The 14,636-nt window shown below is 57.7% G+C and overlaps 1 long non-coding RNA gene across 1 annotated transcript; it reads right to left on the bottom strand.

Annotated features, from left to right (window-relative positions):
* Positions 1-6,381: 6,381 nt before the first annotated feature.
* Positions 6,382-8,638, bottom strand: LOC135316377 (uncharacterized). The gene is made up of 3 exons (XR_010375742.1): positions 8,545-8,638; positions 7,840-8,042; positions 6,382-7,058 (listed from the first exon to the last, which is right to left on the bottom strand). It is a non-coding gene; the product is annotated as an uncharacterized LOC135316377 (long non-coding RNA).
* Between the last annotated feature and the right edge of the window lie 5,998 nt (positions 8,639-14,636).

Here is a 14,636-nt window from a genome sequence, read left to right as displayed (position 1 = left end):
GGCAGGGCAGGGGCACAGGAAGGGTGTGGGCATGCAGACACCCCCATCGTTTCCATGCCAGAGCCTTCCAGCCTGGTTAAGCTTCCTTTGCCGCCCTTGGGAGGAGGGTGATGCTAGAGCTGCCATTGCCCATTGTGACCAGGGACACTGACCTGGGCACGTGCTCCCAGGCAGAAGCTGGCTCTAGGGCAGGGAGAGGGTCCCCAGTGGATCCGGGGTGGCACCAGGGCCAGGCGAGGTGCCCTGGCTCCCACCTGCCCCTGTCTGGGCTGAACTTCCCCCTCCCAGCTTCTGATCTGTTTTCTGCTCAGCTAGAAAACAAACCCTTTGGGTTTGTTGTTTTTTCCCTCCTTTCCTAATTTAGATGGTCCCAAGGCCCCACAGGCAGATAAAGGCAAGTTTATTCCTTCCCAGTGTTTATGGCACTGCTGGAACATGCTGCTCCCGCAAATACTACATCAAGAGAGCATGGGGAAGGCTCAGCTTCCCCAGCGCAGCTTAACTCTCACCTACATCGGCTCATCACTGCTCACCGCCTCCTCCCGCACCCTGGCATCACACCCCAGCCATGCTGCTGCCACCTCCAGCTTGGTTCGGCAGTGGTGGCTCTGGCCATGACGGTCCCTGCATCACCACTTCTAGGGCAGCCAGCGCCCTTGAGTCCTGCTCCAAATCATGTTGGTGCCTTGGCTTATCCTGTGAGTCTGGACAGTCCCAGTGCCCGGTGCCTCATGGATCTCATGGCTTCACTTTGGCCTCAGCCCTTTCTCATGTGCCTGCTGTGTCCCCAGGGAGTGCAGGGGTGGCATCAAAATGCCCCTGGGGGATCAGCTAATGCCCTCCTGTGTCCCCAGCAGCCCTGCTCTGCCATGGGCGACAGAGTAGGGGACAGGGCAGAGCAGGCACAGAGCCAGGCAAGGATGCAGCGACACCATGGGGCCCCGGCTGGGCTCAGCATGGGGCTCCTGCCACACCGGTGGGGACGGGGACAGTTTGAGATGCAGGTCCCCTGCATCCCAGGTTGTGTCGGGAAAACTGTGAGAGCTCAGCCCTCCCTTGCCTGTCTCAGTGGTTGGCCCCAGCCCTGCCAGAAAGTGGCCCCAGTGGGATGCTGGGATGGCTCTTGCACCAGAGGAGCTGCCGCTGCTGGAGCCCTGTCTGCTGTGGGATGTGGGCTTGGGCTGTCCCTGGCTGTGAGTGCCAGGGCCGTGCAGGCTGTTGCAATGCAACATGAGGCTCTGAGCTGTGTTTGCTTGGCTGGGACAGCGTGTCACTGCTGACAGAGTCTGGGTTGCGTCATGCCAGCAGAGAGGGGAGAGTGGTGCCCAGGCTCAGTCCGCTCCTCTGGCCAGAGGGAGCCACCGGCTTGGCGGGACGCAAGGGCACGGGACAGGCAAGGAAGGGGATAGGATGGCTGTGGGAGGGCTGGGGGGAGACAGCAGTGAAGATGGAGGGCTCATTGTCTGTGGGAAAGAAGCTGGGGACAAGGAGCGCCCCAAGGAACCGGAGGGAAGGGCTCAGGGCTGGGGGCTGGAGGTTTTAGTTCATTAATAGTGTCTGACTTACCCACATGGTACTGGTGGGAGAGGGATGCTGGTGAGGTCCCTCCCAGCCACAAAAGCCCAAAGGAAATGGCATTGGGGGTGTCAGCATCTTCCAGGGCAGAGGCACGATAAGCCCCATCCCTCCTGGGCTGCCCCAGAATGCTGCCAGTGCCCTGCTTCTGCCCAGGGTCCAGCAGAAAGATGAACTCAAAAATCCCCTTCATGGGATGGCTGGACAGCTGGACATCTCCAGCAGGATGCGGTTGACAGGGACCATTCCCTCTCTCCTGGATTCTGAGAGATGGAGGCTGCAGACTGAAGCCATTGGGGCCAGTTGCCCCATGGTGGCCGGCACCCAGCACACACCCTGCTGCTCACCACCAAGATTTGACTAAAACGCAAACACCAGCTTGCCTGTCCCAGCTTTCCAAAGAGGTCCAAAACCCCAGGTCAGTCTCACCACCTCTTCCCAGGCAATGGTGAGTCACTGGCCTGGCACTGTCTTCCCCAAGTGGGTGGTGAGGCTGGGCACAGCACTGACCCCAGCCCCACATGTGGCCATGGAGGTGTCCGTGGGCAGGGTGCTGGGCAGTGCCTGGGGTGAACTTGGGGTTGTCCGCCATCACCAGCGGGGAGAGGGAACTCTGTCCCCCCACAGTGCTCCAGCTCCGTGGGAAGGGACATCACCACCCTCCGAAATCAGCCTGGAGGCTGGGGAATGACCTGGTCCCCAGGCAGTATCGGGGTCAGGGATACCTGGAGAGGAGCTGGACCTTGGGGAGGAGTAGTGCGAGGACAGCAAAGGAAATCAGACGTAAGGGCAGGAAATAACAAATGTGAGTCAGCTGAGAAGCATGCAAGCAAGGACAGCTTCGGAGAGCTAATCTGCAGGAGATAACACTGCTGGGATGGAGGAGCCTCGGAGACGAGCTCATGGAAAAGGAGGTCCAAGGCATGGGGGTGTCTGAAACTGCAAGCAGCCAACACGGTCCTTTGCATCATGTTCAGCTACGTCACCCCTGGGTGCCCAGGGGGAGCGTGGGGCTTGACACCCAGCCTTGGGTGCTCTGGACAGCACGTACACTTTGGGATGCATTTTGTAGCCTCCAAAGGTTTTCCTGAAATCCTGCACTGGGTGTTTATCCCCTGGCAGACAGGACTAGCTGTGGTGCAGCCTGTCTGCTTTTAGTCTGGTGGAGATTAAGCTCTCCAGGGCCTAATGGCAATTCTTTTGGCAAGCATTCAGCAGGCCTTAATCCATCTTATCTCTGCTCTGAAAGGATGAATTAGGCACCTCTCCAAGCGCTCAATGGGGAGCAGAAGCGGCAGGAGCTCTGGCGACGCACAAGCTGCTGCAGGCACCCTGGGGATGCCCTACATACGGCAAAGAGGCTGCAGAGCCGCTGGCTCGCAGGCAGGAGCCGGAGCGACCTGGGGGCTGGGGAAGGGGCAGCGTTGTAGCATGGCCGGCACAGTTTCCTATGCACAGCAGGACCCTCTCACCTCTCTCACCCTGAACATCCAGATGTTGGCATCCCCAGGAGTCTTGGCCTGAATAACAAAGGTCCTGATTCCCTTAGGATTTGCCTGAGTATGAGCCAAGGGCAGTTTCTTGGCTCATGGGGGAAGACTGGGGACAACATGGTGCTGCTCATCCCCTTGCAATGGCTCCCATGGCACCCGCCTAGCCCATCCAACCCAGCCAGTACCCAGGAATGTCCCTGCTCCCAGGGTCCAGATGTGGCCAGGACTCCCCTGAGTGACACAGAGGACATCCCAGTTGTGTGGGATGGTCCCACCATCCCACTTGCTGCCCTGCTGTCAGGCACAGGGGCTCTGAACTTGCCTTTTGCAAACCTGTCCTGATGTCATTAATAACTGTGCTAATTAGGGAATACGATTCATTTGGTCAGTCATGGGGGATGTTGTCAGGGTAATGTAAATGAGGGGTGACATTTGCCTCCCCAGAAGCCATCTGGAGCACTGGAGCCGTGTCTGAGACCTAAGGCACTCGCTGTATGTCAGGGTGACCTGGTCGGTGCAGGCACCGCAGGCAAGGGAGCTGCTCGGCTCAGCCCCACGTAGACATTCGGCCTGGGGAATTGTAGCTAGGACACCCGCTGAGCACGACGGCCGCTCGCACCCACCTCCACTGCAGGCACCCAAAGGTGAGGGCTGTGTCCCAGCCAGGCTGTCTGCCCGAGCCTGCTGGCTGTTGCTGGCTTTTACATGACTGCCCATCATTGTGGCGTCCTGCCTTCTCCAAGCCCCTTCCAAGTGAAATCAGAGAGGACAGCAAAACCTTTGTGGGCTTTGCAAAGCCTGAAATTGCCCACTGTTCTGCATCAAAGTCCTGCTGGCATGGGCAACTGGGAGCTTAATTTCTTTTTGGCTGTAGTATCCCCTGGGTGACAGATGGCCTGGTGGCTCCCTGGCTGGCACACCCACCCAGCAGGGTCGGGGCCATGGCATGGCACCAGGACAGGGTCTCTTTGCATCTACCAGAGGGGACTGGATTGCCCCGAGGTCAGTCAGGACCAGTTTGCAGGATGGTGGCAGAGCCCCTGCAGCATTGCCTGGTCCTGTCCCAGGATGAAAACACCCCCTCAACTGGGAAATGCCTTTAGGGGGGAGGGTTTCTTCTTTGCTGTGGCACAGCAAAGCTGGGGACGGACTCACTGTGGGGCTGCTGCCAGCCAGCACCTGTGGGTGCTGCTGAGAGGCCCATCGCTGCTGGATTGCCCGCCCAGGGGAGGCGAGGGGTGGGTGGTGCCATGGCTCAGCATCACTGCCCACTGCCGTCCTTGCTCCTGACCTCAGGCTGTTTACTCTGTGTCGAGCTGTGCCACCTGTGAGTCAGCATCTCAGGTGGGCCAGAAAGGCTGTGGAAGCTCTCTGGGTGCTGCTGGGGTGATACCCTGGCCAGTGAACCCATCCCGCCACACCAGCCCCCAGCCCGCCCCCGTGTTGCATCATGTAGCTCTGCGGGCACTCCAGACGACCCTCCTTAGCTGCCCTTCCCGGGTTTGAACCCCTTGGGGTCTGGCAGTACTTAGCTGCGGGCAGTAGTGCTCCACAGGGGCTCAGTGTCCCCACCACAGCCAGGGGGTCCTGGCCTAGCTGGCCACCTTGTTCTCTGCTCTCCAGGCCCCCAGGCTCTCAGCTCCCCCAGGAGCCCCATTTGTCCCTCCTGTGGCAGAAGAAACTGAGCACCTTGCTCAAGCCCCTGAGGGCAATGTTTCAGCTTTTGCTTTTGTGCGTTTGAAAGACTAGCATGATGTGAGGATTTGCCATTAAATCCGAAACAGCTTGTGGTATTCCTGAGTCCATTCCCACCCCTGCAGCTTCCCCTTTCCCATCACACACCTGTGACCTCCCTCTTCCTATTCCATCTCACCCCACCCTGCAGCCTCCCCCATCCCATCCCATCCCATCCCTTTCCATCCCATCCCATCCCATCCCCACCCCATCCCATCCCCACCCCATCCCATTCCATCCTTGCAAACCTCCCCTTTCCCTTCCCATGGTCAGGCAACCAAACAGGGGAGTGTTTTGGCATGCAGACACACAGGGAAGCCGAGAGTCTCCACTCACACTCCCTGGAAGGAACCTCCTCTCCCGAATGCCTCCCTGCGCAGGGATTAGGAGGGCGCATTCCTGGTGCGGTTCATGGCTGCTGCTGCAGAGAGGGAAAATTGTCTGGTCCTGGCTCAGAGCCCCTGGAACCTTCCACAAAATCCCCAAACACGCTGTGCTTGTGCTGACAAAGCAAACAGTTATTCAAATGACAAAGGTCACCTCTCTCCTTTTTGACAGCTATTTTTGCACCACATACTGAAGTCCAAGGGTAAAGGAGGTGCAGAGCCAGGTGCAGCTCCATCCCTTGCACCAGCTCAGGGTATTAGAGGGATTTGGGAGAGAGGAAGACACCATCCCAGGGCAGGAGCCCTCCTACCTGCTTTTCCCACTGATGTCCCCCAAAATCACCTCAACGAGCTCCAAGCAGGGGATTGCAAACATTTACAGGATGTGGTCATTTAGGAGTTGCGTGAATGAGCTGCGCCCAGGCTCCCTGTGAGGTGGTGGAACGGCCCTGCTGGCTGCGCAGCCGGGTTTCACCAAAGCCCTGAGGCTGCGGTGATGGTCTCCCCCATAAAGTGTGGGGAGCAGCCGTGAACATCTCAGTGAGGCTCAGCATTGTCTGGAAAGCAGCAAGTCGGTGCCAGTGGCTCCCAGCCCTGCAAGGCTGCCCATGTGTCACCAGTGGCTGCGAACACCCATGTGCTGCACCTGGACATGGCTGGGGACTTGCCAGGACACTAACAGAGGTGGAGGAAAACGCCGGGGGGGCCGAGCCTGGTGTCGGCAGTGCCACAGCTGCCCAGCACAACCCATAAGCTGCGCCGACTAAAGGGCAAACCCTCTCCTTTAGCACAACAGCGTCTGAGGCATCCCTGAGACCCAGGAAGGCATCCGGTCCTGCTGCAAGACCATGTTCCTGATGATATTCAGATTTTCTGCAGAGTCCCAGGTGAGGCTGGTGATGGGGTGTCCCTGGGGAGCCACACACCAGGAGGAGAAATATGCACCAGAAACTGCTGGTCTCTTGTTGGTCTGGAGAAAATGCCGATGAATGCAGAGCTCCACAGCAAGGTACGCTGATGAGGTTTTCCCTGCCCTGCCTGTCTGTGCCACCTGCCATTCATTCTTGCAGCATCAAACAGAAATCCTCCCAAATATGTAACACATGGAAAATCACCTGGAGGTTGGTGACTCACCCAGGGTTACCTCGGCTCTGTCCTTGCCCAGAGGCACCATGCAAGGCTGGGACCCACCCACTGCCCCCCTCTGCACTCTGACCCTGCCCTCCCTGAGGGTTTCTCCCAAAGGAAGATATTGCCTGGCCAAGGGTATCAATTTGGGTGATTTGGGAGATGGCCAGGTAGCAGAAGGGAACCCCAAGGCTGCAATTTTAAAGTGACACTTGCCTGACCTCTCTGAGCAACCTGATCGAGTTGAAGATGTCCCTGCTCACTGCAGGGGGGCTGGGCTAGATGGCCTCTAAAGGTCCCTTCCAACCCAAACCATTCTATAATTCTATGAACACAAACCCTATTTTTTGGCTGAAATGGAGTTGTGGTGCTCCATGATCTTGAGGGGTCACCACCGACCACGATGATCATGGCATCCTCAGCTACTTTGATGGGAAACGTCCCATTTTGGATTCCTTTTTTTTGGTGGGGGGGATTTTCTTGGACCATGCTCAGGATTTACCTTTTCCCTGCACTTTGCAAAGGGGAAGCATTTTCCTGGCACTCCTGAGCTGCGTAGGTGGGTTCTTGGCATTGGGATTTTTTTCTCTAGGTAGATGGTTATCCTTGCGGTGGGGGGATCACCAGGTGCCAAACCGGGGCAGCTCCAAGGGCACATGCTCGGTGCCGGGTGGGTGAGGTGGTCTGACGTGAGCATCTGAACTCAGACGCAGGCTTGGATCCGCTCCAGCTTTGTTGCTGTCTGCCGAGCAAAGTTCCATGAATTGAAACATCTGTCTACACCAGGTAAAAACCCCACAACATTTGTTTTTCATAAGAAAATCAAACTAGACAGAGGTTGCTCTGTCCCAGCCCTACCCAAGCTCCTTCTCTGGGCCATGGAGGAGGACGTAAGGCAAAGTTGGGTGCAGGATGCCCCAGGTGTGGGACCTGTGGGTGCTGTGTGCTGGGCAGCTCCTACTTGCAGAACCAAGTCCCGCAGCAGGGATGGGGCTGCTGTGCCCGTGGAGAGCTCAGGTCTGCCCCACAGGCAGCAAAATGCTCATTGCACAGCTAAGGAAACCAAGAAGCAGCCGAGGTCACTGTCACAGCAGGGGACAGTGCCAGGGCTAGAAATGGGGCCAGCTCCCACCTCCCAGCCCCCTGGCTCCCCTGGGGATCAGGAGTCCCCCTGCAGCCTGCTGGGCTCCCAGCCACCACTGCTATTTCACTAGCAAGGCGGCTGGGAAAGGGGCTGCTGGAACTTTTGGAGCTTTGGGGAATTTTCATCCGTTTCCTTTCAGGTTTTCACTGCAGTAAACAGAAAGCAGTGGGATTTTCATGACCTAGTGCCTGCATGTCCTGTGGGGTGGGGAAAAATCCAGAATCCGAGGGTGAAAATGCAGAAAAATCTAAGCTAAAGATTAAGTTATATTTATATACCCTATTGGAAAATGCTAATGACAGGGAAAGCCTTGTTTTCGTCACTTCTTTTTGGCCCCCCACCCCGGCAGAGCCCGTGCCGTCCCTTCCATTCCCCTTACCTTCTCGATGTAACCTTCTGCAGCAGTAGGAAATATCACAACTTCCCAGACACATCCTGAGGCCAGTATTCCCGGACACCTTGTTAATGCAGCTGAGTACACAGTTTGGATGCAGCTGGCTGGGCAGGCTAAGAAACGTCACCGCTACCTTGCCCAGTCTCTTGAGGCACGGCCTACCTCTGCCTCTGCTTCGGCCACTGGAGCTGGACAGGAAGCCCAAGCATCATGTCTCTTAGTCATGAACAGAGCAGGAAGGGTCTGGGGAGAGGTTTGAACCCCAGCTGGGGTTTTCAGGACTGTCCCCAAAAGCCTGTGTGCTTTTCCCCTGCATTGGCTGGATGAGGAGTGTCTCCCCTGGCATCCCCTCGTCTAAAGCTCCAGCCCTCTCCTATGGGTGTCGGGAGCCAGCAGGTCCCTTCCTGGGGGGAAAAGCAGCCGTGGCCTCGTGGGGATGCAGGGACAGGCAGGGACCCCATGGAGCCCTTGAGTGATGTGGCTGCTGCGGTGCAGCACAGCCAAGCCTGGCGGCTGCATCACCCCAGCCCTGGACCAGCCCTGGCTCTGAGCCGCTCACACCGGGGACGGGGACCTGCCCAGCACCGGGAGGGAAGGGGGCGGTGGGAAACAACCTCCTGAGCAAAGTGAGAGAGGAATGCAGTGTGCGGGAGAGCTCAGAAGGCCAAGCAGCCCTTACCCCACGCTCACCCAGCAAGATGCCGGACAGGAGCACAAGTCCCCGAGGGCCAGCACAGTCACCTGTCTTGCACATCCTGGGGTGGCTAAAAACCTTCCTGGGCAGCAGAAGTGACCCTGAGGTTTATCACGCAGCACAGCCAAAAAAGCCTTTTGTGCTGAGTCAGGAGATCCAGCCCACGAGGGGTCGTGCCAGCAGCATGGAGGGGTCATGGCCACCAGCAGACACTGACTGATAAGTGCTGAGCTGAGCCAGAACCATTGCCATCGCAGAGGAGGGGACGGGCAGCCAGGAGTGACAATGGGGCTGCAGATGCACTCACTGTGGGCTCCACTCATGCTTGCCGCAGTGGCTCTCTCCTTCCAGAGGCTCTGGGCATCTCCTTCCAGAAACAGTGAAGGAAATAAAAGGACATTCAGAAAATATCTGGAGAAATCCCCTGTCACCCCCGTGCCCATCAAAGGCTCTTCCAAAGCCACTGCCTCTGTCACTAGCCAAAGGTTGTTGTTAATAAAAGGGAAGCCACTGTTGTCTTGTTGGGGGAGCTGAGCCCAGCCCTGGTTTCAGTGGTCTGGCGCTTCCTGCACAGGCTCAGAGCAAACCGAGAGTGCCAAGGGACTTGGCAGTGATAGGTTAGCGGTGGGACTTGATGATCTTAAGGGTCTTTTCCAACCTTAACGATTCTATGATTCTAAGGGGCAGCCCCATCCCCTGGGGACCTGGAGCTTCCTGCACCGATGAGCTGTGTGCGAGCCCAGGCAGCAAGAGGCCCTAATTCAAAACGCATGTTTAAATCGAGAGATGACTGTAAAAATAAGGGTCGGATTTCTCCAGCTGCCAAGCCTCCCACGTTAACCCAAGCCCTTCGGTTTCCTGCCTGGTGGCATGTGTGACCTTTTACACAGTAACTCCAGCGCTCCCTGAGGAGCCCTGGGATGCCAGGAAGAATAAATGGTAGCAAAGACTTGTGTAACCTTCATCCAGCCCCACCAGGAAAATGAAGAGGCTGCTTGGATCAAGAGTATCACGGGCCTTTTATGTCAGCTTTTCAAGTGTGAAAACAGGCTTCCCTGCTCTGGGCTAACGGTGCCTGGGACCCTCCCTGGGTCAGAGGAACCCCAGGGTGGCTGCAACCCTCACCCTGTCCTCCAGAGTCTGCAGGGGACATCATTGCAGTCCAGGTAGCGATGTCTTCTCCCTTGCTTGGGCTGCCAGTGGTTTACCCTGGGCTGCCCTGTGCTGGCTGGGAAAGCTGGAGGAGAGAGGATGGGAATGGAGCCGAGGTGACATGATTGAGCTCCCGATGCAGCTGGTCCTCACTGGAGGTGGATGGCTGCAACCAATTTTCCATGTTTCTGACTCACCCTGCCTAGAAATTCATCTCTGCTCAAGAAGCAGCACCATCAAGAGCAGAAGCTTTTGCAAATTTGCTGATGGGGATGAGGGGGTGTCCCTGGCCCTGGGGAAGGACAAGGCTGGTGCTCAGGCAACCCATGCCACCCCTCTGTCACCATCCCTTCGGGGTGATGAGGGTCAGGGTACGACCAGCCTGGCTGCCAAGGAGGTCTGGGCTGGCTGCAGGAGCCAGGCTGCTCCCTCGCCGCCATGTGCCAAGGCCAGGAGCCACACAGCCCCACTCCGGAGAAGGGAGTGAGGGTGTTTCTGGTCCAGCAAAGCTTGTGCTTGGGCAAAGTGGGAATAAGTGACCCCAGCGTGTGGGGTTTTCAGCAGGCAGAACTGTTTCGCTAGCAGGGCTGGGGCCCACAGGTGTGCGATAAGTCACTGCCAGAACCAGGTTTGAGTGGAGACCAAGGCGACGGGGTGCCTGCTCCGGCTGGGAATGCTGCCAGTGACTGTCTGGGTGAGATGTGCTGCTGCGCTCAGCCAGGGGCCAGTAGGAAATCCCTGTTGGAAGTCTCCCGACCTCTGCTGAATCAGAATAATGGCTCCTGTGGAAAACCTAAATTTATTCCTGAAGCGGTGACGGTGTAGTTCACATATGCCCTATTCCCCTCTCATCGGAGTCTCCCTTATGCCTGCCATTTCCAACAACAAAGCAAAGCTGTGAGCAACTGGCATCTCTCCCACCCCTCCCAGTGATGTGAGCCCGGGCTGGGGCTGAGCAGCTGCAGGAATTCATGTGAGTTCAGACCAGGCTGAACTTTCACACAGTGACCCAGTGGGTCAGTGTGGGAAGGAGTGGGATGGAGAAAGGCAGAGAACGAAGACACCCATCACAGCCTGCCCACTGGCAGCCTGCCGTGCATGGGATGGTGGGACGGGATAGGGGTGGGGATGGGATGGGGATGGGATGGGATGGGGATGGGGATGGGAGAGACCCCTGTTCCCACAGAGAGACGTCCACAAAAAATAACTTCCTCTGGAGCCTGCTGTTCCCTCACCAGGGGATGACCCCAGCCAGGGGGACCCCAATGAAGCACATGGGGGGCAGCCCTGAGGGCCACTGTGCCCTGCTGCTCCCTGGGCTGCTCCAGTGCCCCAAAGGCTGCAGGGTCTGCTGGGCTGGGGCAGGGTCCCTGTGGGGTCCCTCCTGGGGGTGCACTCTGATGTGCAGGATAAAAGGTCCTTCATCCCCCCGGGAGCAAACCTCGGCCCTTCCCCAGCCCCAAACTGAGCTGGGCAGTTGGGACCCCTGGGGATTTTGGCCGCAGCCCTTTTCCACGCAGGGAAGACCAGGGCTCCCTCTGGGCACAGAAAAATGCCCTGAGAGATCAATCCCCACTGGCGAGGCCATTTTAAGCTCTATTTAAACTCAAGTGCATCCGGCTCTGCAGAGAACACCTTCCCATTGACCCGTGGTCATTCACAACCCCGGGGTAGCTCAGGGCCTCAGGGGACTTTTCTTTTGTGTACATTCAAAATTCATATTTCTCAGGGCAAATTGGAGATGTCCCAATAGGAAAGTACAGCCAAAGGAAAATGCATAAATCATGTGGCTTCTCAACAGGCCTCGGGTTCTTACATTACCGCTCTCCTGCCTCAGCACAAACACTGCAAATGTGGAAAATAACCAGTGAGAACACGTCTGCTTCGGTACCTGGCATAACCCTGTCATTTCCCAATACAAGCTCCAGTGTTGGGTAACAGCAGGGCGGGGAGTGGAGCTGCACACAGGATTCATTTCGCCTGATGTCATTAACCTGAGCAATAGTCAACACATGAAATTGTGCTTCCCTGTTTGCCCCAGTGACTTGGGGTTTGGTGTTTCCCAGTTCAGAGGGCTCACAGGATGCTCTGCAGGCATGGCTCCTGCCAGCTTGCTCTCTCCTGGGATGCCAAAACTGTCAGGACCAAGATGAAAAGAAGAATTTTCATGGTTTTGGAGGGGACGACCCTGTCTGGGAATTTTTGGCAGAGGTGTGGCTGCCCCTCCAGCACTCGGGGCGGTGGTGGGTACTGTGGCAGATCTGTCCCTTGGTGGGGGCAGATGTAAAACATCTGGAGAGCAGGTCTTATGAGGAGAGGTTGTGGGAGCTGGGGGTGTTCAGCCTGGAGGCTGAGGGGAGACCTTATTGCTCTCTGCAACTACCTGAAAGGAGGTTGTGGTGAGGTGGGGGTTTGTCTCTTCTCCCAAGTCACTAGTGACAGGATGCAAGGAAGCAGCCCCAAGCTATGTCAGGGGAGGTTTAGATTGGATATTAGGGAAAATGTCTTCACTGACAGAGTGGTCAGGCATTGGCACAGGCTGCCCAGTGAGGTGGGGAAGTCACCATCCCTGGGGGTGTTCAAAAACGTGTAGATGTGGCACTTGGGGACATGGTTTAGGAGGCCTGGGGGTGTTGGGTTGATGGTTTGACTTGATGATCCTCAAGGTCTTTTACAACCTTAATGATTCTATGACTCTATGATCTGGCATGCCCTAGGGGTCCAGGGGGCACAGGCCAGCCAGGTGCACCCCAAGGTGCCACGCAGGGACCCCAGGCCCTGCAGTGAAGCCTGATGCTCTCACCCTACTGCGGGGTGACCCCCCCATCACCACCCCCACCCCCACCACATCCCCAGCTCCCCTCCAGCAACTGCAGCGGGGTGAGTGCAGAGGGGACCCCCCCCAACCTCAATTCACATATTTTGTTGTTTCTTTTTCCCCTGTGGTGTTTCCAATTTTTTTTTTCTTTTCATTTTCCCTCATTTGAAAAACTTCTGATCATGAAATAAATGAGAAAGCACCTGCTGGCAGGGAGGGCTGGGTGCTCTCTGGACTCTGCGCCGTTTGAAATTTCCCAAATTCTTCCTTCTTCAGCTCCTACCTCTGTGACTCCTCCCAGTGCTGTCTTCGCTGGGTGTGTGCCCCGAGGCCTCTCACTCACCTTTCCCACAAGCAGCAGCTTGGGAAATGCTTGGAGACGGCTCAGGGCCAGAAGACCAAGAAAGCGGCAGCTGGTGTTTATTTCTGCAGGAGCCTCATACACCTTTGTACATAAACACTCCTACACCAAAGAGCTGCTTTGCTCCCAACAACAGGGAGTTTATCCCGCAAAGGAAAAAGCTGGGAAACCCTGAATGTTAGTTACCTACTTGGGCACAAGGAAATAATTTTGGCCGGTGGAAGCATTGGGTACACATGTCAGCGCTTCTACAAGGCTGAGTGCCATGGGAGAGGCTGGGCTTAAAATTCAGCTCTGCAAAACTGCAGTTAAAAGGAGTGGCAGATCACAAATGCAGACTTTTGGCAAAAAATCCTCAGGGGAGAGCTGTGCAGGGTGGGAAAGCTGCTCCCGATGGCCGCTGCCCTTGGGAAGCGTCCATGTCACCACCCTGCCTGCACCCCCAGGTGACACGGGGACTCCTGGAAGGGTAAATCCTGCTGCCAGGCAGTTTTGGACAAGATGAAAAGGTTTCTCCCCGGGACAGGCGGGCGATGCCCAAGTGCAGGGCTGGGAGTGGTGGTGGTGGGATGGAGGCAGAACTGCTGCGGGCTTCACCAGGGCTGAGTGGAGGTGAGCTCGGCACAAGCCCCCACTGCAGCCCTGATCCTTCGGGTGCTCGCCATCAGCCTGGCACATGGGCAGGGCCCAGCAAGTGGTGGGATGCAGGGATTTCACCCCTAAAGACAGTGCGGATGGGACCGAAGCTTCCTGCTCTAGAATGTGCTTGGTAGAGGAGGGACTGAGTGCTGGGGTGGCAGGAGGAAAAACCCGGCGGGGAGGGAGCAGAAGGGCTCCATCTGCTCTTATCTGACAAGAGCTGAGAGCGGCTCCATCACGGTGTGTGAAATTCCTTCATGGGGAGAAAAAAACAGACTGAAAATCCCTTTAAGCCAGTGGAAAAAGGCAGGACAAGAGGGTAGAGCTGGTAACTGGAGTCCAAGACACTTGCAAGTTAAATAAGATGCACATTTTTCACAGGTGGATGACTGAAGCCTTAGAGGGGGGAGGAATTCATCCTTGGCGCTCTCAGAGACTGGGGGCGTTTAGAGGAGTGAGCGTCCTGCTCCCCCCAGGTGCGCAGAGGAGCTGACCCCAAGCATGCACCCTCCCCAGGGCTGGCAGCATCCTGCAGAGCACCACCCGGGAGCCCTGCACCTGCAGCGTGCACCCATGCCAGGGCCGGAGCCACCCAACAGAGACCAGCACCCACAGCAGGCACCCACGCTGGAGCCCCCAGCACCCATTAGGGCACGGCCTGGGACCCCTGTGCCTGCAGCATCCATCCACCCCCAGGCCAGCGGCTCCCAGCAGGGCATAGCCAGGGAGAGGACACGGGTGCAGGCACAGGGTGGGGCAGCACCCACGGCGGGGGGCTCCACGGAGGGGGACCAAGAGGCAGGGATTGGTGGGGACGGGGGTCCCCAGGGCAGGGTGGTCGGCAGGGATGGGATGGGGCTGGGGTGCGGGATGGGCGCGGGATGGACTCAGCGGCGAGGCTGCCCTGGGCGGCTGGTGCGGAGCGGCGGGTGCGGGATGGCGGATGCGAGATGGAGGGTGCGGGATGGCGGGTGCGGGGCGGCCGGAGAGCCCGGGGCCAGCGCGGGGAGGGCGAACAAAGCGGCGGGGCCGGGCGGGCGGCCGGGCGGGGAGGGGCCGGTGGCGGGACCCTCCTCGCGGCGGCGGGGATAAAAGCGGGGGCGCGGCGGCAGGGCCCG

Source organism: Phalacrocorax carbo, chromosome 19 (genome assembly GCF_963921805.1).
Source record: "Phalacrocorax carbo chromosome 19, bPhaCar2.1, whole genome shotgun sequence".
NCBI classification, from domain to species: domain Eukaryota; kingdom Metazoa; phylum Chordata; class Aves; order Suliformes; family Phalacrocoracidae; genus Phalacrocorax; species Phalacrocorax carbo.
This window is presented reverse-complemented; position numbering and strand designations above follow the sequence as displayed.